The 24,994-nt window shown below is 43.1% G+C and overlaps 1 protein-coding gene across 1 annotated transcript in view; it reads right to left on the minus strand.

The window, feature by feature from the left end:
* LOC126249664 (elongation of very long chain fatty acids protein AAEL008004) overlaps positions 1 to 16,807 on the minus strand; it is a 283,854-nt gene extending 267,047 nt beyond the window's left edge. Inside the window, exon 1 of the mRNA XM_049951344.1 lies at positions 16,708 to 16,807. The gene's annotated coding sequence lies outside the window, so the exon portion shown is untranslated. The remainder of the gene's footprint in view (positions 1 to 16,707) is intronic.
* Between the last annotated feature and the right edge of the window lie 8,187 nt (positions 16,808 to 24,994).

Below are 24,994 nucleotides of genomic sequence, written 5' to 3' on the forward strand. Positions count from 1 at the left end.
TCCAGGGGAGGCTATGGAGAGGTTTTAGATGTAAGGAACTGTCTGGTGATTCAGACTTTTACATCACTGTCTTTCCAGGATTTCTGGTGATATTCTCGTGATTTAACTTTCTCCCAGCATCAGTGATGGAATCTGCTACCTCTGCGCCAAATAGAACCGCGTTAGCCTGATAGCGTTACCGGTTATATGAAACGTTGAAGTTTGTGGGTTACATTTTGCTATCAAAATAATAATTCTGTAAATTATTTGAAATGGCTGTGAGGAGAAGGTGAATACTAATAAGTATTTACAGTAAGTTATTATGCAAAAACTGCAAAATAGGAGTATTTTGTAGCCAATATCCGTTGTAGTTGACACAGGAGGGATCAATAGAAATATTAGTGGATCATTACAGATTATCATCTGAAGCCAGACCAAAGCTGACCTGTGGAGGTAGCACACTTTTATTAACAAGAATACAAACCATGCAGCACTGGTCGTGCCAAGTGATATGGAAAACGAAGTGATTAGTTTGTAACAGGCTCATTTTTCTCTCCTTCGGTTTTAGTTAGAAGGTTTTCATGAGCAAATAAATGGGACTAAATACTATAAATATTTGTCAGGCTAATACACGAGGAAATACTGAGCAGAATCAGTATAGTTATACGTAAATCTTGAATCATCAAAAGTTTCTTAACCGTTATTGAACATACCAACTCTGGAAGTTACTCATTTGTCAATGAGAGTCACTTATATTCATTTAGCATCATAATTACTTAAAGACGCACAAACTTCTAGCAACGTTTCGCTTTAAGGCTGACTACAGCCAAGTGACACTTATTGTTCGTTCAGAGGTCCTCTCAGCTCAGATACTCATCGCAGAGGAGAACGGAAAAATCAACAATAAACGACAACGCTCCTCTTGGAAGGAAGATGGAAAGGAAGGAATGAAGGAAGGAAGGTTAAGGTTTCATGCCTCGTCATAAGAAATGAACACAAGCTCAGGTTGAAGAAAGGCGAGGAAAAAAAATAGGATGTGTCCTTTTCAAAGGATCAGTCCTGTCATTTACCTTAAGCGATTTTAAAACAGCAGCGGAAAACCTAAATTTGGATGGTCGCACAGGAATCTTACCCGCCGTTCTCTCGAAGGTTAGGCTAGTGCCTTGCCGATGCACCACTTCACCCAGTACCTGTCTCGGCGCCGTTCTTGCAGCATGCTGAGAAGTCCAGAAAATGCTTGCGAAACGTCGACTGTTCACCACCTAGTACAATGCGCGAGAGCTGCTAATGGTAGCGTAACGTAAGTAAAATTAACTGTGCGATAAGCATCTGACCCGATTGTGCCTCGAAACGAGTAACAAAGGATATTCTTCCGTTTCAGATTTTAAAGCGTTTTTCGACTTTTGGGACCCCTAGTATTCTATACAAAAGTACTTCATCCAGAGTCGGCTGCGGTGCTGCAAGATTTTATATTAGCTTGCAATACACAGTGCATTGAGGTGACTGAAGTGGCAAAAGTCATGGGATACCTTCTAATATCGGGTCGGACCTACTTTTGGCCGGTATAATGCAGAATATTGACGTGGCATGGACTCAACAAGTTGTTGGGAGTCCCCTGCAGAAATATTGAGCCATGCTGCCTCTATAGTAATCCGTAACTGAGAAATTGTTACCGGTGCAGGATTCTGTGCTCGAACTGACGTCTCGATTATGTCCCATGATTGTTCTATGGGATTCATATCGGGTGGTCTGAGTTGCCAAATCATTCGTTCGAACTGTGAACTGTCCAGAATGTTTTTCAAACCAATCGCGAGTAACTGTGGCTGGCGACATCGTTGTCTGGGAACATGAAGTCCATGAATACAAATGGTCTCCAAGTAGCCGAACATATCCATTTTCAGTCAAAGATTGGTTCAGATGGTCCAGAGGACTCAGCCCATTCCATGTAAACACAAGCCACACTATTATGTAACCACCAAACACTTGCACAATGCCTTGTTGACTACTTGGGTCAATTGCTTCGTGGGGTCTGCGCCTCACTCGAACCCTGCCTTTAGCTCTTACAAACTGAAATTTGAGCTCATCTGACCAAGCTACGGTTTCAGTCGTGTAGGGTCCAACCAATACGGTCACGAACCCAAAGAAGCGCTGCAGGCCATGTCTCGGTGTTAGCAAAGGCACTCGCGTCGGCCAATGCTGCCATAGCCCATTACGCCAAATTTCGCCGCTCTGTCCGAACGGATACGTTAACCGAACGCCCCCGTTGATTTATACGGTTGTTTCACTCAGTTTTGCCTGTCAGTTAGCGCGGAAAACTTCACGCAAACGCCGCTGCCCTCGGCCATTATGTGAAGTCTATCGGCCACTGCGTTGTCCGTAGTGAGAGGTAATGTCTGAAATTTGGTATTCTCGGCACACAGTTGACACTATGGATCTCGATGTATTCCTTAACAATTTCCAAAATGGAAGATCCATGCGTCTAGCTCCAACTACCATTTCGCTTTCAAAGTCTCTTAATTCCCGCCGTGCGGCCATAATCACGTAGGAGACCTTTTCACATGAATCACCTGAGTACAAATGACTGCTTCCCTAGTGGACTATCTTTCTATACTTCGTGTAGGCGATATGTAAACGTACATATCGGTAGCACATGATTTCTGTCACCTCACTGTATACAGGCACATCCTACGTTTGAACGGACATACGCAACGCCAGACAGTAATTTTATCTTCAAGACCCATTTCATATGCTGCATGAAACTGATGAAACTGAGACCGAGTCCAGAGAACCAATTGACGTAGTGAAATATAGCTTCCTATGATGTTTGTTATTGATGTATCCCGTAGCACGTGCCTCGGGCAAAGCAACAAATATGTCTATTAGACTAATTGAACGTCTTACGAAGAAAATAAGTTTTCTGTTTAACTTTCTGCCGACCACATGGTCAATGGAGATGTAACACTAGTTCAGTTGGAGAATGATTCAGTCATGACCTTGTCATAGGAACTATTCCTTCAACTGGTTTGAGGGAAAACACGTAAAAACCTAAATCATCTTAGCCTGATGGAATTCGAAAGGCGGTCTTTCCGAATACGAATCCAGTGTTTTCTAGGTGGTGATCTGAAATCTCCCCATTCTCCCATACTACATTGCTCTGTAAAACGTAAGGACGAGATAAAGAAAGTACGATAACATAGTAACTACTCGATGGAAATGAACGAAGCTGCGTAAGTATGTGCCAGACGTCTCCCAGTTGTGCACAGAAAGCTGAACATCACGTGGAGTGAGGTCAGAGTGACTGTAGCGCCAAATGGGGCCGGCCCTGCAACGCAATCGAGTTGAGGAAACTGGAAAATACAGTGTGTGTCAATAAGTGAGCAGTTACGGTGCGCTGTGGGGGTGTTTTTCATTACAGCATGGCCCGGAGACAACATCTGGATGACTTCACACAGGGAAGAGTCATCGGGAAACTGGAAGAACGACGAAGTGTGACAAGTGTAGCTCAAGAGTTCGGTACTGCTCACAGCACCGTTTCAAGTGCACGGAGAACGTTCCGAACCATACGCTCCGCTGCCTGAAGGAGAGGAAGTGGTCGACATGGCCAGGAAACAGCGGGCGCAGTTACAGCTATATTTAACAGGACAGCAACTCACGGAATCTCAAGCATAGGGGTGGCCTCTTTGCCCGACAGCCAGTACGTTGTGTTCCGCTGACACCCGCACGCAGGCGATACCGTTTGCGGGGGTGTCAAGAGCATAGGGACTGGTCCAACGAGGAGTGGGTTCCCGTGCCCTTTACGGATGAGAGCAGATTCAGTCTAAGCAGCGATTCTTGACGTACCATTATGACACTGTGCTCGTTCCCTAAGTGACTCTTTTGAGTGGTGCATTCGACCATGGCTTCATTTTTATGGATGACAATGCGCGCCGGCTGCTGTGGCCGAGCGGTTATAGGCGCTTCAGTCCGGAACCACTGGGCTGCTGCAGTCTCAGGTTCGAATCCTGCCTCGGGCATGGATGTGTGTGATGTCTTTAGGTTAGTTAGGTTTGAGTAGTTCTAAGTCTAGGGGACTGATGACCTCAGATGTTAAGTTCAAAAATGTTCAAATGTGTGTGAAATCTAGTGGGACTTAACTGCTAAGGTCATCAGTCCCTAAGCTTACACACTACTTAACCTAAATTATCCTAAGGACAAACACACACACCCATGCCCGAGATAGGACTCGAACCTCCGCCGGGACCAGCCGCACAGTCCATGACTGCAGCGCCTGAGACCGCTCGGCTAATCCCGCGCGGCTCAGATGTTAAGTCCCATAGTGCTTGGAACCATCTGACAATGTGCAGGTGGAACGAGAGGATATTCGGAGAAAGGACTGGCGTGCCCGTTCCCCGGTGTTAAACCCGGTCGAGCACGTATGAGATGCGTCGGGGAGACGTATTTCTGTGCGCCCACAGCGACCAGTGACCACACAGCAGTTGTCAGCCGCGCTAGTGGGGGAATGGAACGCCCTACGGCAACAACTCTTTACTAACCTTGTGGCCAGCATGGGTGTACATTACAGACTATACATTGCTGTTCTTGGTGATCACACACCCTATTATGAATGACTTCCCGCCTTTTGTAATGTCGAGGAGACCATCGCAAATCGCGGTAACTTCAGCTTAATCATTGCCTTTGAACAAAAATGTTATTTCTGCTCGTGTTATTGTATGTTTTTTCCAGTTACGTTCTGTACTATATTGTGGCAGTTCCTTCTATGTACTCGTTTGGTCAGAGTTCCTTCTAGCTATGCTACGTGGCAGTGAAATATCATGCGAAAGTTATCCTCGTCCGTAAGTTTTGCGCTCCAGTAATCGGTCCTTGTTACCGTGCCATATCGTATTTCGAAGATAAACATAGAGAGCTATTTGCGTACTCAAAGAAAATGGAAAGAATGCCAAGTGTAACGTTTTCACAATCCGAATAACTCTCCCCTTCGGAGAAAGAATGCAATAGACTAAAGAAACAGCACGAAGTGGGGATACTGTGTTCCAAGCAGTTGCAAATTATACCTATGTTTTATAAGGCCCGCAGTTAATGACTACGATATCTATACTATTCATGCTTTTCATGCTATCAAGTGAAGTGGTCCATTATGAGTGTATGCCTTGAAATTGTCATGAGAAGATCACAACAAACTCGCTGCTCTTGCAGCGTGCGTATATGCGCAACATTTCCGTTTGTTACCTTCCACTGGGAGGCTGAGTATGGGAACTTGAGAACTTCTGCAATTCGGACAAGCAAACAACCAGTCCCACAGCACTCAGTGTAATGGGTGACAGAGGAAAGAAACGAACAACCAACTAATCCGTACTCTGCAACACGTACATTCCGGAGTCAGTTACCCATATTTGCAGATCAGGATATCCTCTTTTAACTGATGGATTGTCATAATATTCATTAATCACTGTTGCTCTTCCGTAGATATAACACAGGTAAAGTATTCTGTATTCGATAAATGTCTTCTCTGTTGAAGGCAGGGACCATCTCCCATCTCCCTTTTGCCTCAAAGTCTAGATTATTGCAAGTAAAATTCCTTCCATACAGTAAAAGGGAATGAATTGCAGCGCACGACGTATTAGTATTAGCAAGCCACACAAATGCTGAGCTCCAGAAAATTGTATATTCGAATGTTACTGTACGATCAGTGCAAAAGTATTGGAATATTTAGATTGGTTTAGCTTTTAAGCTTTTATGGAGGTGAATTCACTGCAGTAATTGTGATTCTGTTGGTTAAATAAACGTGTGTGTGTTTGGAGCTTACGGGTGCTCAACTCTGAGATTATCAGCGACGTTAAATGAACATTTTTAATAAAAGGAACCGAACCACATTGCATTTCTTTATCGCAACACAAAGACTGAATTTTATATGCATGACTCGTTTTTAATATTTCATGCTTTCATTAAACTTTGCCCACAAAAAGGTCACTGCAGCACGGCAGAAACGTCGGTTTAGTTTTTTAGTTAGTTAGTTACGTGTTCGATTTATCAAACTTTCAGTGACCGGTATGATGTGGAACATGTCTAGTGCATAAGAAATGCACGCATGAATCAAAGTTTTTTGTTTAGAAAAGCTTAAAATTTTCAAATTTTTATTACCTACCTCATTCCCTTAAATGAAACAGAATTCATATATTATAGCTATATATTTATTTATTACCATTCAAGAAATCATCTATGGTATAAAAGGGGTTGTCAAGGGGATATGATTTCAGTTTATTTTTGAAACTGTTACTGCTGTCTTTCCGACATCTTGTGTAAATATGTTATAAGATTACGTGGCACTACATCCGGAAGAATTTAATGAGATTACATTAATTTATTTGCCACATTAAAAATCCGGAATACTTTTAACGTTGTTGATCATTTACCTACGGACTTGTGAAAGTAAGTTACACATATGGTCCCACATTAAGGACCATTGTGTAACAAGAGTGGTGCATCATCAGGAGACAGTACATGTTCTGCGTTTCCTGTAGAAACAGTTCATCCGGCCGGTGTGGCCGAGCGGCTCTAGGCGCTTCAGCCTGGAACCGCGCGACCGCTACGGTCGCAGGTTTGAATCCTGCCTCGGGCATGGATGTGTGTGATGTCCTTAGGTTAGTTAGGTTTAAGTAATTCTAAGTTCTAGGGGACTGATGACCTCAGATGTTAAGTCCCATAGTGCTCAGAGCCATTTGAACCCTTTGAACAGTTCTGCTGCGGTGCGGATAACAGGTGTATCACACAGTGGACGTAGAATGCTGCGGCAACTGGAAACGTACTCCAAAGTTGAAGTACGCGGGACAGTGTGAATCTTGACGGCAAACAGTCTAAACTGCAGACAGTTTCGTCTCGAAATTCTGGCGGTATGTGGATTTAATCCAATGTCGCATCCAGGCGTACTGTAACTGTGCCCACGATTTGCCCAAGTACGCGCAGATGAGAGTGATGTTGATCGGGAAGTCCAGATATTGCGCATGCGATTTCCATATTTTCGGCGAGCTGGAAGAAAATTTAGGGGAAAAGATATTTTCCAACGACGAGGAGTTTCACACAGCGGCTCTCGTATGGCTCTGTGACCGAGGAGCGGATCGTCGAGGAATTGATAAAACGTTCCGTCCGTTGTTCACAGAGGCATGGGGACTATGTTGAGAAATGTGTTCATACATGTGTGTCACTTTGAAGTGTACCGCAGTGATCAGTAAATCTTACTTGGCCTGCCATAATAATGGGTAACTTACATTGTGAACTCTTCTCGTACGTTAACATTATAATTCACTTCGCACAACCTTGAAAATCAAAGTACGGTACTGTGCGGAAGAGCAAAGTACGTAAATCAGCCGGCACTTTTCGCTCATGTCACTCTAATGATCTACCTCTGGCGGAACCTACATATGTTTGCCTACTTTTTGTTCATCGTTAATGGACGGTTATTCACGACTTTGCATTGTTTGGTGGAATATCTATTGCGTCTTTAATTTTCTGTGTTTCACGTGAGAAACATTCACTATAGAGCTTGAAATTTCCGGGACATATGCTTGTTTACACAATGATTAATCTCCACATTCATTTTAGAGGTGCCAGGATGAGTAATATGGTCGTGCGGTAGCGTTCTCGCTTCCCACGCCCGGGTTCCCGGGTTCGATTCCCGGCGGGGTCAGGGATTTTCTCTGCCTCGTGATGGCTGGGTGTTGTGTGCTGTCCTTAGGTTAGTTAGGTTTAAGTAGTTCTAAGTTCTAGGGGACTGATGACCATAGATGTTAAGTCCCATAGTGCTCAGAGCCATTTGAACCATTTGATGAGTAATAATTACTTAGAACTATTAATGCTAGAACTGAGAGGCGTCTTGTCATCGCGTAAGTTTACTATAGATCTCCGAGCGTGAGAATCTTCGCGGGCGCTAATTTCCCTTTGTAACAAGGACACTGGAATTCCAGCAGCAGTGGCGACGTCTGTGATCTAGAGTGCTGATGGGAAATAACGCATGACAATTCAGCATTTCTAGCGTCGTGTGTGCTACGCCAGCGGTCACGGTACTACGTCGGGGGCAGTACGGCTCTGGTGGCAATGTTCTCCGCTGTCACCCAAGCTATTCGCTCATTGCATAAAGGCGAAAACTGTCATCAAGCCGTACCTTACTATGGGTATAACACAGTCCTATTGCAGGTGGTAAGTTAATTTCCTTCAGCGATTTGTGGGATCCTTTATTCAACTAGTCTGGACGAAATTACAATCGCTGAATCCGTAAACTGGCTAATTTTACGTTTCTCAGATATATGAACTTTTTCAGATGGAAAAGTCGCTTTAATGGCCAGAGAAATAATGGTGAAATGTCTAAGGATATAGCTTTCACTTACTCATGCTTACTCAACGGATTCTTATTATATCGATTTCTAGAACAAGGTAAAATGCATATAAACTGGATTGTACGATGCACAGACGTTCTTCTTGCATGATTCTCTACAGTGTAGATAATTCTGATGGGACGTAATATCAGAGGAATGACAATTTTCCACTCCATTTACTGTTACATGCACGACTAAAACCTTTGTACGTGTCCTAACTTTTCGTGTCTTGTTATTGTCTTTCCATGTGGCGCTCAGTGGCAGCAATAATATCGTATTTTGGTCTGTCTCGGATATTGTCTCTTTGGACTTGCCTCACATTCAAACGTTGAGTATTTTTCTAAAAATTTGATATGAGTTTCTTGAACAACAGCTTCGTACAAATATAAAAACACATCTACAGAGAAATAACAACATAAAGAGTTTGAAAAATGTTTTAAGATTGTTTTGCAAAAACTATACAGAGACAGTAATTATAGCTAAAGAATCTTGACATGATACCAACTACAGACAAATCAGAAGATGAGAAAGAATTCAGCAGAGACTGGGGGGGGGGGGGGGGCAATACACCTGGAGGGCAGAGCGTTTATATAACCATACTTGTTCAACGAACTTCAGAAACACACGCTACTATGATCGTACTGATTGACCTGTCTGGTTACAAATCTGGCAGAATTTTTCTGTATTCGATCACTTCTTTTACTCCTTATGACAGACTTATTTTAGGCATTGTACATAGTTTATTGGCGACGTGACTACAAAACTGTTTACAATAAAACCAGAGTATGGTGCCGTTTCAATTTTTTCATTATTAAGTTGTAGGACAGTTTCAGACTGTGTGTGAAAATAGATGTTTCCATGGCAAGCGTCATCATTAAACTACTTCCCGTTTAATTTTTTACGGATGTTATATTACCTCAAACGGTGTCAGTTACTGGCCATGAAGAAATAAAACTAACTGCTGTTCCTAAATTTTGGGTTGAATTAAAATATTAGGATGGCAAAATAACAGCGTTGCAGACAAGGTATACACACCAAATGTTACAAAAAAATGTAAATATTGTGTTAGCGGTTCACAAACATAAAGAAAAATATAACGATGTGGTGCAATTTTTGTTAATGAATTCTTTCCTTTTCGTTTCGTAAGGCGATAGGTAAGTCAGATGGCAGACTGAGATTCATTGTAAAAATCCTCAGGAAGTGTAGTCCACCCACAACTGAGGTAGCTCACAGAACTCTTATTCGACCAACACTTGAGTATTGCTCGCTAGTCTGGGATCCGTACCAGACAGGATTTATCGAGGAAGTAGAGAAGACCCAAATGAGAGCAGCACGTTTAGTTACAAATTCGTTTAGTAAATTTGCAAGCGTCACGGAGTTCCTCAGCGAACTACAGTGGAAGATTACAAGAGAGGCGTTCTGTATAACCGGTTTACTGTTAAAAGCTCCGAGAGCGTACGTTCCTAGAAGAGTGAACCAATATACTGATTCCTCCTACGTACATCTCGCGGAAATACCATGAAGGTAAAATTAGAGGGGTCCGAGTTTAGACGGAGGCTTACCAGCAATCGTTTTTCCCGCGAACGATTCGCGACTGGGACAGGAAAACGGGTACACAAAGTATCCTCCGCCATACACTGTAAGGTAGATTGTGGAGTATGTCGATACAAATGTTTAAAAACTGTGCTTATTCTACGGCATTCCTCGTAATCTTAACCGGTTTTCAGTTGAGTTTTTTTTCTGATGATGGCCTTGTAAGCTGAAAGCCGGCTAACACCATAAATAAACACTACAAAATTGGTTCAAATGACTCTAAGCACTATGGGATTTAACACCAGAGGTCATCAGTCCCCTAGACTTAGAAATAATTAAACGTAACTAACCTAAGGATATCACACACATTCATGCCCGATGCAGGATTCGAACCTGCCGCCGTAGCAGCAGCGCGGTTCCAGACTGAAGCGCCTAGATCCGCCCGGCCACAGCGGCCGGCGAAACACTACAGAACATCCGAGTTTTTTGGCCAAGTAAATTTCGTACCCCACATAACAAACCTTCTCTATGCGTCTGATATTAACATTCAAATGAGAACTAGAAAAGTTTAAGTAAGCTGCAAATCTCCGGTAGGTTTGAAAACAGTATAATTAAGGAATCACAAACGACGAATTGTTAGTCAACTAGATAAAGCAAGTGAATGTTATTATAAGAAATGGGGCAATGTCTCTAGGCATGGCGGTTGGTGTGTTGTGCACAATCATTAAAGCATTCACACTGGAGTAAATGATTATTGTAGTCGTTAAATTGAAGGTGAATGATATAAATATGGTGATTCGTAGTCTTCAGACTTCAGAGATATCTTAGTTCACAAAGAAGGAGAAACACAACTCTTTCTAACAACTAAACTGGGGATGTACATGTTTCAACAAAGTCGTTTATCACGTATTGCACTCATTATCAAGTTCGTGCTTAGGGATTTATGGAAATCCTGAGTTATCCTTTTCCTTCATTCTCAAAACCGTGAGCTAAAAAAAGCTATGCCGAAAATCTAAAACATAAAAGAAATGTGTGAAAGAATGCACAGGAAGCAGTGAACTCATTGCGACAACAGCGCAGTCGCAATCGACGAACTGTTTCCAGCGATGCAGCCTAGTTGGGAATCCGACGTCAGCAGGTTGATGATTACGAAGCACTAAACATCAGTATGTGGCACAGAGTCCGCGGCGTAACAAAGCAGTATTGCCTGGTTGCTACTTCAGTAGACCACACATGACTCCGTCTTGATCATTTTTACATAGTTACTCTGGACTGCTTCAGGAAAATATCTTGATGGTTTCCTTGACTAGGCTACGGTCTCTCTTTTAACGCTCTTATCAAGTCATTGTGACGTCTTCATGTCATTAACTTTGACATATTCCAGTGGAAATATAATAACTCGCCTCGTCACCCCTGCACCGATACTTTGACGTAGATCCTTACCACCATACGCTTATATTAGACATTCAAAAAGAAGCAGAACAGTAAACAAAATTTACGCTTGTAAATACTACAGTGGTGAATTTATTTGCAGGATGACACTTACGAATAAGATCATAAAAATAGAATGATTTTCAGATGAAGGTAGAAGATGATCTAAGGAATGTGTCAGACTAGAACATACAACACAAGAAGGACAGTCTTCTGTTTGCCGATTAGTGACATGTCTCGGATCCTGTGCAGAATGCTTGACAGATGTAGCTGTTGCGCTGTGTGTTATTATCACATTTCAGAAAGAACACCAGAAGACAAAAACTAGCAAACATTTCTTTCCGGACTCTGGAGATGGAAAAATACCGGAACGAAATCCATGAAGAAGGACGATTATTGCACGGAGCACTGTACAGAATCAAGGCTAGCTCCCATATCGGCTTAAGCTTATAGCTGGCAACATTCTGCACGCTCTTTAGATGCGCCACAAACACTTAAAGCAGCCATAGTCCCCTTTGGGATCCGAGTACAACACAGTTTGGCAAAGATGGTGGCGTGGGGAGGGGAGAGATGGTAGAGGGGGCAGAATGTCAGCGGTTACTGCTTTATCGAAAGAAACAACTCCATTTTCACAAGGGTTAAATAAGCCTGACGAGAGATGATTTAGAATTGGGCTTAATAAGACTTTCGTCACAGTTGCAAAAGATAGTACTTAACCTATACACCTAGACAAGAGACAAGGTCGAGTGTACAAATCGCAGTCTTCCGGACAGCGGATTCTTTTTTCACATTTGCGAAACGTCACACGATATTATCAGCAAAAATTTTATGCAGAATGATATCTTTCCCAAACAGATGCCTTAACAAGTAACTTTTCTTTCACTACTTTTGTTCCAATCAATGATATTTGTAACGCCTTTTCGTATTCTTCTTCTGAAAGAGTCCGGCAGTTAGCAGGAGAATCGCGGTTCGTCTAAACCTGATAAAGTAGGGCGCTTAGAGACAGCATACTTGTTCGAACTAGGAGAGTGGTGGGTATTATTAGCTTGGGATTTTAGGTGGCGGCCCTTGGTCAAATAACCATAAAAAAATTTGTAACTGGAAAACTGTGAGAATAAGACCTAACAATAAATAAGCCTGACGAGAGATGATTTAGAATTGGGCTTAATAAGACTTTCATTACAGTTGCACAAGATAGTATTTAACCGATAAAACTAGACAAGAGACAAGGTACAAATATCGGATGTTACGTTCTCATCATTCATCGCAATTTAGAGTAAATGAGAAAATAAAAGAAATTACTTCTATGCTCTCACTGAGATCCATGATTGAATTGCATACTGACGTCAACTATCTTCTGCCTTCAAAGTGATCTCTTACTGCTCACTAAGACCACATCCAGCACTTTTTCACTTTCAGCGGATGACTATTGCGGTGTATGGGTGAGTAGTTCTACCTTCAAACATATTTTCAAATACTTTTTTAAGGAAATAATTCGCAGTTAGTTATTGGAATATTCAGACATTGTTTGACTGAGAAGGAACTTAGACAGGGTGTATCCATTATGATGAAACAAACTTACAGAGAAGGAAACCCTGTTCCGGAAACGACTGAGCTGCAAGTTACTAAGCAAAACGTTATGCCTCGTAACGCTGCCAACGAATCGTTGCTTTGTAATAAAGTGACGTGTGGTGACAGAAAAGTCGTATAATGCGCTGCAGATGAAATGAGGTGTACACGGTCATAGCCATCCTAAAGTAAATTTCTGTCTGTATTTACAACTTGTTGTGTACAGACTGCAGTGCTAGTGGAAATGCATTGCACCAGATTACAGAATTAGGAAACACGATTTTCATCTAAGATTGTAGTGGAGCTGACTGATTGTATCGGACAAAGTACCAACGTAAGAGACATTCGATTCACACTACTCGTCCGAGACTGTTCCAGCGGTTAAGGGAAATGCGGAAAGTGATACCACAATGCAACGATCGTGGAAGACACCAAACAGTACATAATATTCTGGGTAGGATCCGAGAATAGTTGTTAATCTGGTAGTGAAACGACGTCTGTGTTCTCTTCCGACACGTTCCACCAATCATCATCTAACAAAAGCTACATTTTGCGTCGGTATACGGTACGTATATACCACATTGGCGAGTTTGTTTGCACAATGTAGTACACGATAAATATTAACAAAATGTTGTTGTTGTTGTGAGATGAAAGTAGAACATACATAAATCCAATTCCTATATGGACAGCCGTGCCGATCAGTGTTAGCCAGAGACCGCGGAAGACGGCCCAAAACTTTTTTATGTGCAAGTATCACCTTTCGTCTTGAGAAGTAACAGGGCGAAGTGTTGCGATGACAGCGTTCGTTGCGAGCTATCCAGAGTAACGTGGAATAGACTAATCGTGCAATAGAGTAAAGATCTATGTAACCTGATCAAATTTCTCGTAATTTTTATAAACCACTCAGACCATGACTGCGTTAGTCTCAAATTTTCTTTATAACTTTTTGTGTGCGTATGAAAAGAAACCAGTGTGCAAAATTTGATGAATGTATGCAACACAGCTCAGATACAACTATCTTTGAGCTCAAGAAAAAAAATTGAACGACTACGCATCTCACGTACTATCTGAGCTTCGATCTATGTAGCGTGGAGTGAAAGGTGAAGCATCAGTGATTTCGCATTATAGAGTCAATTGAGAATTATAATAGAAATGTGGATCGTTTGTGTATCCGTCCATACTATGAGGACTCTATTAGAGCAAGTGTTCTCGCTCTGTATAAGATACTAAAGCCTATATATCTCACGTATTAGAAATGATTAGCTTTACTTAAACGTTCTGGAGTGAATCTAACATTCCGATGTGGTTTCAAACGAGAACTGTAATAGTGAGTGACGCGAAGCATGTAGCAAATGGAATGCGTTAGTAATCAAGTCAAATGAGTAATAAATGAAACAATGGACCGAGTAAACAGATCTCCAATGTTGAAACCAAATTTCTTCTTCTCGACTTATATTTATCCATGAACTGCACTAAAAAAATTCGACTGAGATACTAATTATCAAGCTACGTCCATTGCCCAGAAACGCTGAGGGTCTTGTTTTTCGAATCAAGAAAATTGATATTTGTTAATAGTTTCTCGGATTTAATCGTTTCTAAAACGTTCATTTTCTCACTTTTGGTTTTGCACATTTGCATAGTTTTGTTGTAAACTGATATATTACTGAAGGTAACAAAGAAGAAGATGATTCTGTGGTTTAGTATATAACGTGACTCTGAGATCACATGCTAAATAAAAGGGAAACAGAGTGTCGTTATGCTGGAGGGATTGCGTACGTGCTGGTAAAATGTCTCGCGATCATAGATCACTCCTGGCACTGCCTTGTAGGCAGCGTCCAACTAATCGGTACAGGCCTATGGCCTAATACGTGAATGGTGTTTACGTTTTACGTCTACTGAGCCTCGTTATGTAACAGTGAACGGTGAAAATCTACAGACGTTTTTAGCGTGCTCCTTACTTTCATTAGAATTATATCCAGTTTCAGTTCGTGAACGATTTCGGTGAAGGTTCATAACTTTGAAAAACAGTTGAAAACTCAAGTCTAGGAGTGCGTTTGACTTATCACCACGATGCACCTGTCAACTCTGGTAAACAAAATAATTATTTCGATACATTTTTAAATTACTTTTCAGAAGTTAGACTTTTTTAAAACTGTGCGATAACTGCAGAAGAATTTTAATTTTAGGTTGGTGAGGAACGCGAAATCTGCAACCGTTCTTACTCAGTTAAGCGACTGTAAATTTCGACGCATCCAGGAGATCTGGAATGCAAGATTTACAAGGTAACGATTTCAAATCTGCCTAATACTTCCTTGTTAATCTTCAGCATTTACCTAAACACCGAGGAGAAATTGACAGCGATTTTTTTTTGAAGAAACAGAACATGCTGATGCGTCACCTCAGGCCATGCGTGTGTTATTCTGAGGTGCAGTTTGGGACGCAGCACTTATAGTATCTAGAGGACTAACTGAATGCAACCGCAGACATTCCTGTTATTCATACTTCCGCCCTGGAGTATGCGCGATAAAGACGGTTGGTATGATGAGGTAGCGTATATGAAAGGGAAACTGGATTCCCGCGACCTAGACCTACTTGCTGTAGCGCGCTAAGAGCTAACGAGTTTTCTCCAAAGGCTGGACTGGTGGTCTGACGCATCCAGCCCGCCTCTCCTCGTCCTGGTCGCCGCTTTATGAAGAACGGGGAACAGTTACGTGCCTGAACGTACCTAATATTTAAGTACCAGGATGATAACTCAGGGATTCGAGTTCGATTCCCTACATTCCGAAAGAGTTGTTTTCTTCACATGATACTTTTGCACGTTCGAAGGATGACAGCAGCATCTTAGTTTGTAGTCTTCATTAAACTGCAGGCTGGAATGATTGGACAAATTAGTTTGCACGTCCGAGGAAGTGGTTTGCCTCCAGTACAGTAACTCTTAGTAAATCCTACTAGTGTTGATACAAACATTATGACTGATTCAAAATCGACTAAGGAATCTTGCAAATAAACGCAAGTCCTTTAAAGCGGCTCGTTTTTGTTGCTTATACGTACCTTTATTACGTTATATATGAAATCGTGTGACAGCCGGGATGTAATTCCACCAAGAGCGTTGAACTATCCAGGTGGTCTCAAATATGAACAATAGAGTTTCTAAACACGATCCGTCTACCCATGCTCAGTTTTACCGGTAGCTCCCTTGAATCTCTTTCTGCGAATGACTTTGTGATTACTACCTCAAGACTAGAGATTACATCCTTCGTCGGGCTAAGAAGGCACTCTGTTGCCTAATGCTTGCACTGCCGACAGGATGTTGAGTATTCAGAAATTATTAGAAGAGTAATTGCCACGCAACAAGACGAACGGCGAACAGCCACTTTGGAATGTTTTGACACAACAATGCCACTGAAAAGACCTTCGAAAAAGGCACCAAGTTTTATGAATCACACTCCACAGCCTAAGGAACTGATGGTCTAAAACTGGTGAAAATTTCTCCAGATTCAGTTCTAATGTCCTACCTGTCTAGGACCGGTTCACAGGAGCGTCATCACCATTAGTTAGTAATTGTCAGAAACTTTTTTTTAATATTGTTTAGTCAGGTGTTGCAAGCATTTTACCACTGTCGCACTGCACGATTTTAAAATGTCCTATACAGTTAAAGTCCACTGAGGTGGCAAAGATCACTATTTATCAGAACTCGTAAGCAACCAGAAGACTTAGAACTACGGTACTATGACAAGGCATCTCAGAAATGAGAAGCTATAGCGATGGCAACTGTCACGCTCGATGGCGGTAGCTTTTAGCGGAAAGAAGAGAAAGGGCGATCACTCACGCGTGGCCGGCCGGCGAGGTGGAGAGCTGTACTGGTTCGGCGGTGTCGGCGACGACGGAGCGTGGCTGTGGGCGGCGCAGCGTGCGTTGCAGACAGAGGAGCGCGCCTGTGTGAGCACCGCGCGGCCGGCCCGCGGCAAGGCGCAGTGGGGGCTCCCCACCACCACGCGACACCAAGGAGTCGACGGCTGAAACCCATCCACGGCTACGTCCATCCACCGCAGACTGTGTCTGATATACTGTCACATTAACGTGGCCACCTGTCAAAATTCTGAATAACCACCTTTTGCTGTGGAACGTGCTGGATGAGACTCATTCAAGTTCTGGAAAGTATCGATAGGGATATGGAGCCGTGTCGACTTCAGTGCCGTGGGAAGTTGCACCTGATTTATCGGTTAAGGATTCGTGGCACGAACAGCCCGATCGAGGTGGTCCCACTGGGTTTAAATCGGGGGAGTCTGGTGACCAGCGGCGTAGGGTAAACTCATCCTGGTGCTCTTCGAACCACTCACGTTTACTGCGAGCTGTGTGACACCGTGCGGTGGCCTGCTGGTACAGCCATCGTGCTGAAGAAAAACAAACTGCATGTAGGGGCGTACATGGTCCCCAGTGATAGATGCATACTTGTGTTAGTCCATTGTGCCTTCCACGATGACGAGATTACCCAGAGAATGCCACGAAAACATTTCCCCGACCGTAATGCTCCCTCCTCCGGCCTGGACCCTTCCAACGACTGTTGCAGGGTGTTTGCTTTCAGATGTTTCACACCGTACATGCCAACGGCCGTCTGTCATCTGGAAAGGCCACCTGTTGCCACTCATCGGACGTCCAGTTGGGGCACCGGCGCTGCAGTCATGGACTGTGCGGCTGGTCCTGGCAGAGGTTCGAGTCCTCCCTCGGTCGTGGGTGTGTGCGTTTGTCCTTAGGATAATTTAGGTTAAGTAGTGTGTAAGCTTAGGGACTGATGACCTTAGCAGTTGAGTCCCATAAGATTTCACACACATTTGAACTTTTTTTTTTTGGGGCGCCGGCCGGAGTGGCCGAGCGGTTCTAAGTCCGGAACCGCGTGACCGCTACGGTCGCAGGTTCGAATCCTGCCTCGGGCATGGATGTGTCTGATGTCCTTAGGTTAGTTAAGTTAAAGTAGTCCTAAGTTCTAGGGGGCTGATGACCTCAGAAGTTAAGTCCCATAGTGCTCAGATCCATTTGAACCATTTTTTGCATTTGGGGCACTGGCATGCAAATTCCAGTCTTCGTCGTCCATGAACAGCAGCCAGCATGGATGCATAAACCAGGAGCCTGCTGCAGAGGCCCATACGCAGCAACGTTCGGTGAACGGTCGTTGAGGGGACACTGTTGGCAGCTCCTTGGTAGTCAGTTGCTCAACAGTTGCACATCTATTTTGCCGTGCACACCTTTGCAGCTGACTTTCACACCTGTCATCTACAGCCCGTGGTACACCACAGTTGAACCAGGCGCCGGTTTTGGATAGCGCTATTTTGCCATGCACTGTATATTTTAACCATGGCGACACGTGAACACTTTACAAACTTAGCAGTTTAGGAAATGCTTCCACTCTTGGCCTGAAAGCCAATGATCATATCCTTTTACACTTCTGATAAACAGATCCTTTTCTCCACTGTTTTCCGCTTCCTTCCCACACACTTTATATACCCTCCACTGCTAGTGCTGCCACCTGCTGTCTGTGAGTGGATATTGCACACTGACGTCGAACATAGGCGTTGGTCACATTAGTTTGACTGGACCGTCTAAAAGAACAAGGAGAAAACTAATAACCCCAGCACACTGATGTTCCTGATGTCAAAAAAATTTTTATTTTATCATAAAGGAATTTTGATCTTTGGTCCCGTGCATGTAGAAACCAATAATGAATGAAAGAGGGTTCGCCTTCCTGCAAAAACACAATTTTCGTTTTGCTTAATCCTCGAACATGTTTCACGGCAGTTGTGGCACCCTCAGTGTTTCTTTTTTTCCTCTTTCATTGTTTATTTTTCGCGTTGTGCTTACCCTGTGGTGGATGCCAATAGAAATCAGCCACAACTCTAAATTATTATAGCATATCATCATTGTAATAGCTCAGCTGTCCTCCGCTGTACTTGGTTTTTATTTGCCCGCAAAACATGTTTTTGTTGTTGTTCTTAATGCGTTAACTGATCCTACAGTCGCATCTTGGTGGAACAACATAATTATAAATGAAAATCACAATACTGTGTATGTTCTAAAAGATTCATTTATAGAGTTGACCTGTTTTAGGCTTACAAGGCCCTCGTCAGAGTTTAAATGACTATCGTCATCAAAGGAGTTACAATATCTGTAAACAACATTGGAAAAGATGTTACTCACCTAGAATGAGGCACGAAAACACAGAGTAAGTGTTATCTCTGACAGTGGTATTTCAAACCTTATTAATAAAACATCTATTTCGTACAGTGCTAAATTGGTGCCGTCTGGTACTTGCAATTTGTTTTCTAGCATACTAGTAGGGGGATGTGTTGCTGTTCTGACAGAGTTGATCTGCAGGTCCAGTATAAACCCTGTGGAATTGAAGGACTTGAGACTGGCCATTCAGACATATCTAGCACAAAATCATCTCCTGTACCAAGGTACTCTGTATAAACAGTTAGGTGGTTCAGCTATGAGATCTCCTCTTACTTGTTAGTCCACATTTAGCTGAAATATTCATGGACAATTCTAAAAAATAAAAAAAAACACTCCGTCTACAGGCCACAAGTGGCCCATCGGGACCATCCGACCGCCGTGTCATCCTCAGAGGAGGATGCGAATAGGAGGGGCGTGGGGTCAGCACACCGCTCTCCCGGTCGTTATGATGGTATTCTTGACCGAACCCGCTACTATTCGGTCGAGTAGCTCCTCAATTGGCATCACGAGGCTGAGTGCACCCTGAAAAATGGCAACAGCGCATGGCGGCCGGGATGGTCACCCATGCAAGTGCCGACAACGCCCGACAGCGCTTAACTGCGGTGATCTCACGGCAACCGGTGTAGCCACTGCGGCAAGGCCGTTGCCCCATGGACAATTCTGAACAACAATTTTTTTCGTAAATAGCATTTGAGCGCAAATATTAAATACTGCTTCAGAAATGTAGATGATGTACTGTGTAGGTGGCCACACACTGCAAGACAGCTCAACAACTTTTTTCGTAACTTAAAGAATCGCCGTAGAAATATTCAGTTCGCAATGGAGAGTGACAACAAATCTATGAACCTCCTAGCTCTAACAACTGTCATAAGTACACTAACACAGTGTTTCATAATTTGTAGAAAAATTAAAGTCACAGACAGACTGATACCATCTTGTTCGAAACACTCAGCAAAACACAAACTTGTAGCTTTCCACTCAGTGATGCGCCATCTCACATCTGTTCCTACGTCCAAAGAAGATTTAAAACAGAGTTAAACATAATAAAAATTATGGGTTGCTGCAATCAATGGCTACAGCACTGCCTGGTTGGACACAACTTGCATTGGTAACAAAAAGTGAAAATTATGCTCCTTCCCTAAGCTCCCTCTTCTGCCCTTCCAATTTCTGCAGGACACGTATCACAGAGTGCAGCAAAACCACTGAAACCTTGCAAATATAGTATTTCTTACCATGTGAGGAACAACAGAGTCCAGTATATTTTCGGTAGCAAAGATAAGACCCAACTGCTAGCGAACAGTGGGGTACACAGAATTACTTGTCCTGACTGTGATAGGTTTTACAGAGGTCGATCAGGCAGAGACGTAGCAACTAGATTTGCTGAATATGAACACAGCTGGAAACTGCAGATTTCTGACTCCAAATCTGCTGAGCATATACTGAGTGAATGCCACAGCTATCAGCCACAGTCTAATGTTCTCCACTTAACAAAAAAAAAAAAAAAAAAAAAAAAAAAAAAAAAAAAAAAAAAAGGGCAAAAACTGAGCCATGGGAATCAACAAACATCTGTTCTACAATCGTGATTTAATTTTAAAGGACCAAACACGGTTCAATACTACCCCTCTTTTAAAAAATGGTTCAAATGGCTCTGAGCACTATGGGACTCAACTTCTGAGGTCATCAGTCCCCTAGAACTTAGAACTGCTTAAACCTAACTAACCTAAGGACACCACACACATCCATGCCCGAGGCAGGATTCGAACCTGCGACCGTAGCGGTCGTGCGGTTCCAAACTGTAGCGCCTAGAGGCGCTCGGCCACTCCGGCCGGCTCCCCTCTTTTAAACTTCAGATTGCCCTCACAGGTTTCCAATGCTTCCCATACTGTACGTTCCTTGCTATCCGTCCATTTTCCTGTGTTTATTTAATTTGTTGTGGTTGCCAATGTACTCCATGTATTCGATTATTATAACTGTCGATTCTATCTTTTACTCCGTTTCTGTTGCACTTTGCATATGTAATGCCTCTTCAAGCTTTCTTTAGTACTCTTATGAAGTACTAAGTCTATTTTACAGGAACTGTTAAATTAATTTAAATTGTTACAGAGGCTCTGTTTTTCGAGTTTAGAGTTAAGGTTTTTCCTGGTTTATTGTCTCTATATTAATTTACTGTTCAGCTTCTAACTTTTTAATTGCAGTGCCACTCCACTGCCAAAGATGGCATTTACTCTGTGTTCGTGCCTCACTCTAGATGAGTAACGCTTTTCCAGTGTGGTTTAGAAATAGTGTAACTTCGTTGACGACAGTAGTCACTTATATAGTCTGATGATGGACTAGTAAGACGAAAATCGATAAACTCAATAAATGAATCGAGTGGAACATACACAATATTGTCTTTTTCATTTAAGTTGTTTTTGTGTTTAAAATGACGGTCGTTGTACTAAGCTTGGGTACTGCCACTCCGATGATTCAGTAACAATAAACTGTATGAAAAAAGGGATTCACTAAGTATGAAATCAAAAACTTGGCACAAGCGAACACAGTTTTTATTACACAATGTACAGTGTGCACAGATTAATAAGGAAATAACATACAATTCAGTCAAGTACAACGCAGAACGTCTGTCTGAAACATGAAAACAAATTATAATAAACAGCGATAAGTCTGGCAGAGTTATTTCACAAGGAATTAGGGACAGTAGTTATCAATTTTTATTAATTTAACAATACAACTATGCCTGCCCGCCTGGTCATGGCTGAGACTATGTGAATTTAATGAAATATTGGAAAACCCCTAACTTCATTCCGTCCTAACCAGCTGATACCGCTAAATATTCACACCATAGTTGTTGGGTGTTGACAAATAAACCGCGGATGGTGCCGATGAATGCCACTGGAACTGGCCTACCGATTCATGCTGCCTCACAAGCAGCGAGAAATCGCCAAGTGTAGTGTGCCTATCAATACCAGGTGTCCACCAGGAAGAAGAGTGTCTTCTCTGCCCCTAAGTGAAGAGAAGAGCGAGTCTGCGTACCGTGGGTCTGCTCTACTCAGAGTTTCCGTCTAAATACACTACTGGCCATTCAAATTGCTACACCAAGAAGAAATGCAGATGATAAACGGGTATTTATTGGACAAATATATTATACTAAAACTGATATGTGATTACATTTTCACTCAATTTGGGTGCATAGATCCTGAGAAATCAGTATCCAGAACAACCACCTCTGGCCGTAATAACGGCCTTGATACGCCTGGGCATTGAGTCAAACAGAGCTTGGATGGCGTGTACAGGTACAGCTGCCCATGCAGCTTCAACACGATACCACAGTTCATCAAGAGTAGTGACTGGCGTATTGTGACGAGCCAGTTGCTCGCCCACCATTAACCAGACGTTTTCAATTGGTGAGAGATCTGGAGAATGTGCTGGCCAGGCCAGCAGTCGAACATTTTCTGTATCCAGAAAGGCCCGTACAGGACCTGCAACATGCGTTCGTGCATTATCCTGCTGAAATGTAGGGTTTCGCAGGGATCGAATGAAGGGTAGAGCTACAGGTCGCAACACATCTGAAATGTAACGTCCGCTGTTCAAAGTGCCGTCAATGTGATCAAGAGGTGACCGAGACGTGTAACCAATGGCACCCCATACCATCATGCCGGGTGATACCCCAGTATGGCGATGACGAATACACGCTTCCAATGTGCGTTCACCGCGATGTCGTCAAACACGGATGCGACCATCATGATGCTGTGAACAGAACCTGGATTCATCCGAAAAAATTACGTTTTGCCATTCGTGTACCCAGGTTCGTCGTTGAGTACACCATCGCAGGCGCTCCTGTCTGTGATGCAGCGTCAAGGGTAACCGCCGCCATGGTCTCCGAGCTGATAGTCCATGCTGCTGCAAACGTCGTCGAACTGTTCGTGCAGATGGTTGTTGTCTTGCAAACGTCCCCATCTGTTGACTCAGGGAACGAGACGTGGCTGCACGATCCGTTACAGCCATGCGGATAAGATGTCTGTCATCTCGACTGCGAGTGATACGAGGCCGTTGGGATCCAGCACGGCGTTCCGTATTACCCTCCTGAAACCACCGATTCCATATTCTGCGAACAGTCATTGGCTCTCGACCAACGCGAGCAGCAACGCCGTGACGTATCACGCAATCACGATAGGCTACAATCCGACCTTTATCAAAGTCGGAAACGTGATGGTACGCATTTATCCTCCTTACACGAGGCATCACAACAACGATTCACCAGGCAACGCCGGTCAACTGCTGTTTGTGTATGAGAAATCGGTTGGAAACTTTCCTCATGTCAGTACGTTGTAGGTGTTTCCACCGGCGCCAACCTTGTGTGAATGGTCTGAAAAGCTAATCATTTGCATATCACAGCATCTTCTTCCTGTCGGTTAAATTTCGCGTCTGTGGCACGTCATCTTCGTGGTGTAGCAGTTTTAATGGCCAGTAGTGTATGAACAAATAATCAGAAAAAAATTCGCTGAACTCCAACCAATCTCTTAATTGTTATGTTACCGTTTTTCGCCCACCAAAAACTGTACAAAAATCATTCTCCAATCAGGCAGTTTTTTGCCTGTGCTGTCCGGAGAATTTCGGACTCGCGAACCTAAATCATGACCTCTCCTTTTTATTCCACCAATGCACAGTCTTTTTGCGTGCAAACGTTCAGAAAATGGCTCCTGGCCTCTGACTTCAGCTGTTTTTTGGGAACACTCAATGGGTGTCTTTCTTGTCTGTGGGTGAAAAAAAAAATATCTCTCATCCCACCGGATCTTGGTGTCTATTTGTCATAACACACTGCACCAAACGATGAAAAACAAAGAATCTGAATAGTATGGCTGCTTACAGGAGAGGCAGGAATATAGTGATTTGTTCAAATGGGTCCCCTTCCCACCTGGCGTCTGAGAACTCACAAGGCAAGTATAATGTCTTTAGCAGAAAGCCCTCTGATGGAAGGGCCTAACTAGAAAATGGCCATTTACTTGCTGGGATGAGTCTACACGGGTCATCGTTTTTTAGCGTTCCGCTGGACTCTTGTATTGTACATAGTTTTCTAAAGCATGAGGCAGAAGCTTGCTATGGGCGCCAGACCGACGCCTGAACCAAACCAATACGGGCAGGTAGCATACGTGCCATGTCCGGCTGGGTCAGTAGCTCGTCCAACTGGTTGGCGAGTTCTTTGGAAGTCAACCCTAGTCCCGAGAAAGTAACGCAGCGGAGGGTCAGAATAGCAGCACGAATTATTCCTAATTCTTGGAAGACAGTGAGTGTTGTTTTCATTCCGAATTCAGTGAGGATTGATCATACCAAGGCCAAGGATATGAGATCGATCAGTCTGTCCTTCTTTCTTCTAACGGCATTAGAAAAACTGGTTAATATGCACGTTAGGGAGAGGAGGTTCACTGCGGTTCCTCTACAATAAAACAACACACATATCAACCAGGTAAATCATGTGAAACAGCACTTCACCAACTTGTTGGGAAGGTGTAAAAAACTCAATACGTTCAGGAAATAGCTTTCTGCCTCTTTCAGGATATCGAGGGGTCTTTTAGCAATGCGACCTTCGAATCCATGCTTAGAGCTGCAGTAGAGCATGGCACTGAGACCACCATGTGCAGGTGGAGTAAAACCATGCTAAGTAGAAGAAAGGCTGAAGTCACCATGATGAATGAGAAAATTGCGATGAACACCACCAGAGGGTGTTCGCAAGGAGGGATCTTGTCCCCCTGCTATGAAACGTAGTGGTGAATGAACTCATTGAAGAATTAAATCTAGAAGCTACTTTTGCCAAGTACATTCAGACTATTTAATCATAGTAATACTTAGAAAATTTATTAGTACTGTTATAACCATGACCCAATGTGCACTAG

This window comes from Schistocerca nitens, chromosome 3 (assembly GCF_023898315.1).
Source record: "Schistocerca nitens isolate TAMUIC-IGC-003100 chromosome 3, iqSchNite1.1, whole genome shotgun sequence".
Lineage (NCBI taxonomy): Eukaryota > Metazoa > Arthropoda > Insecta > Orthoptera > Acrididae > Schistocerca > Schistocerca nitens.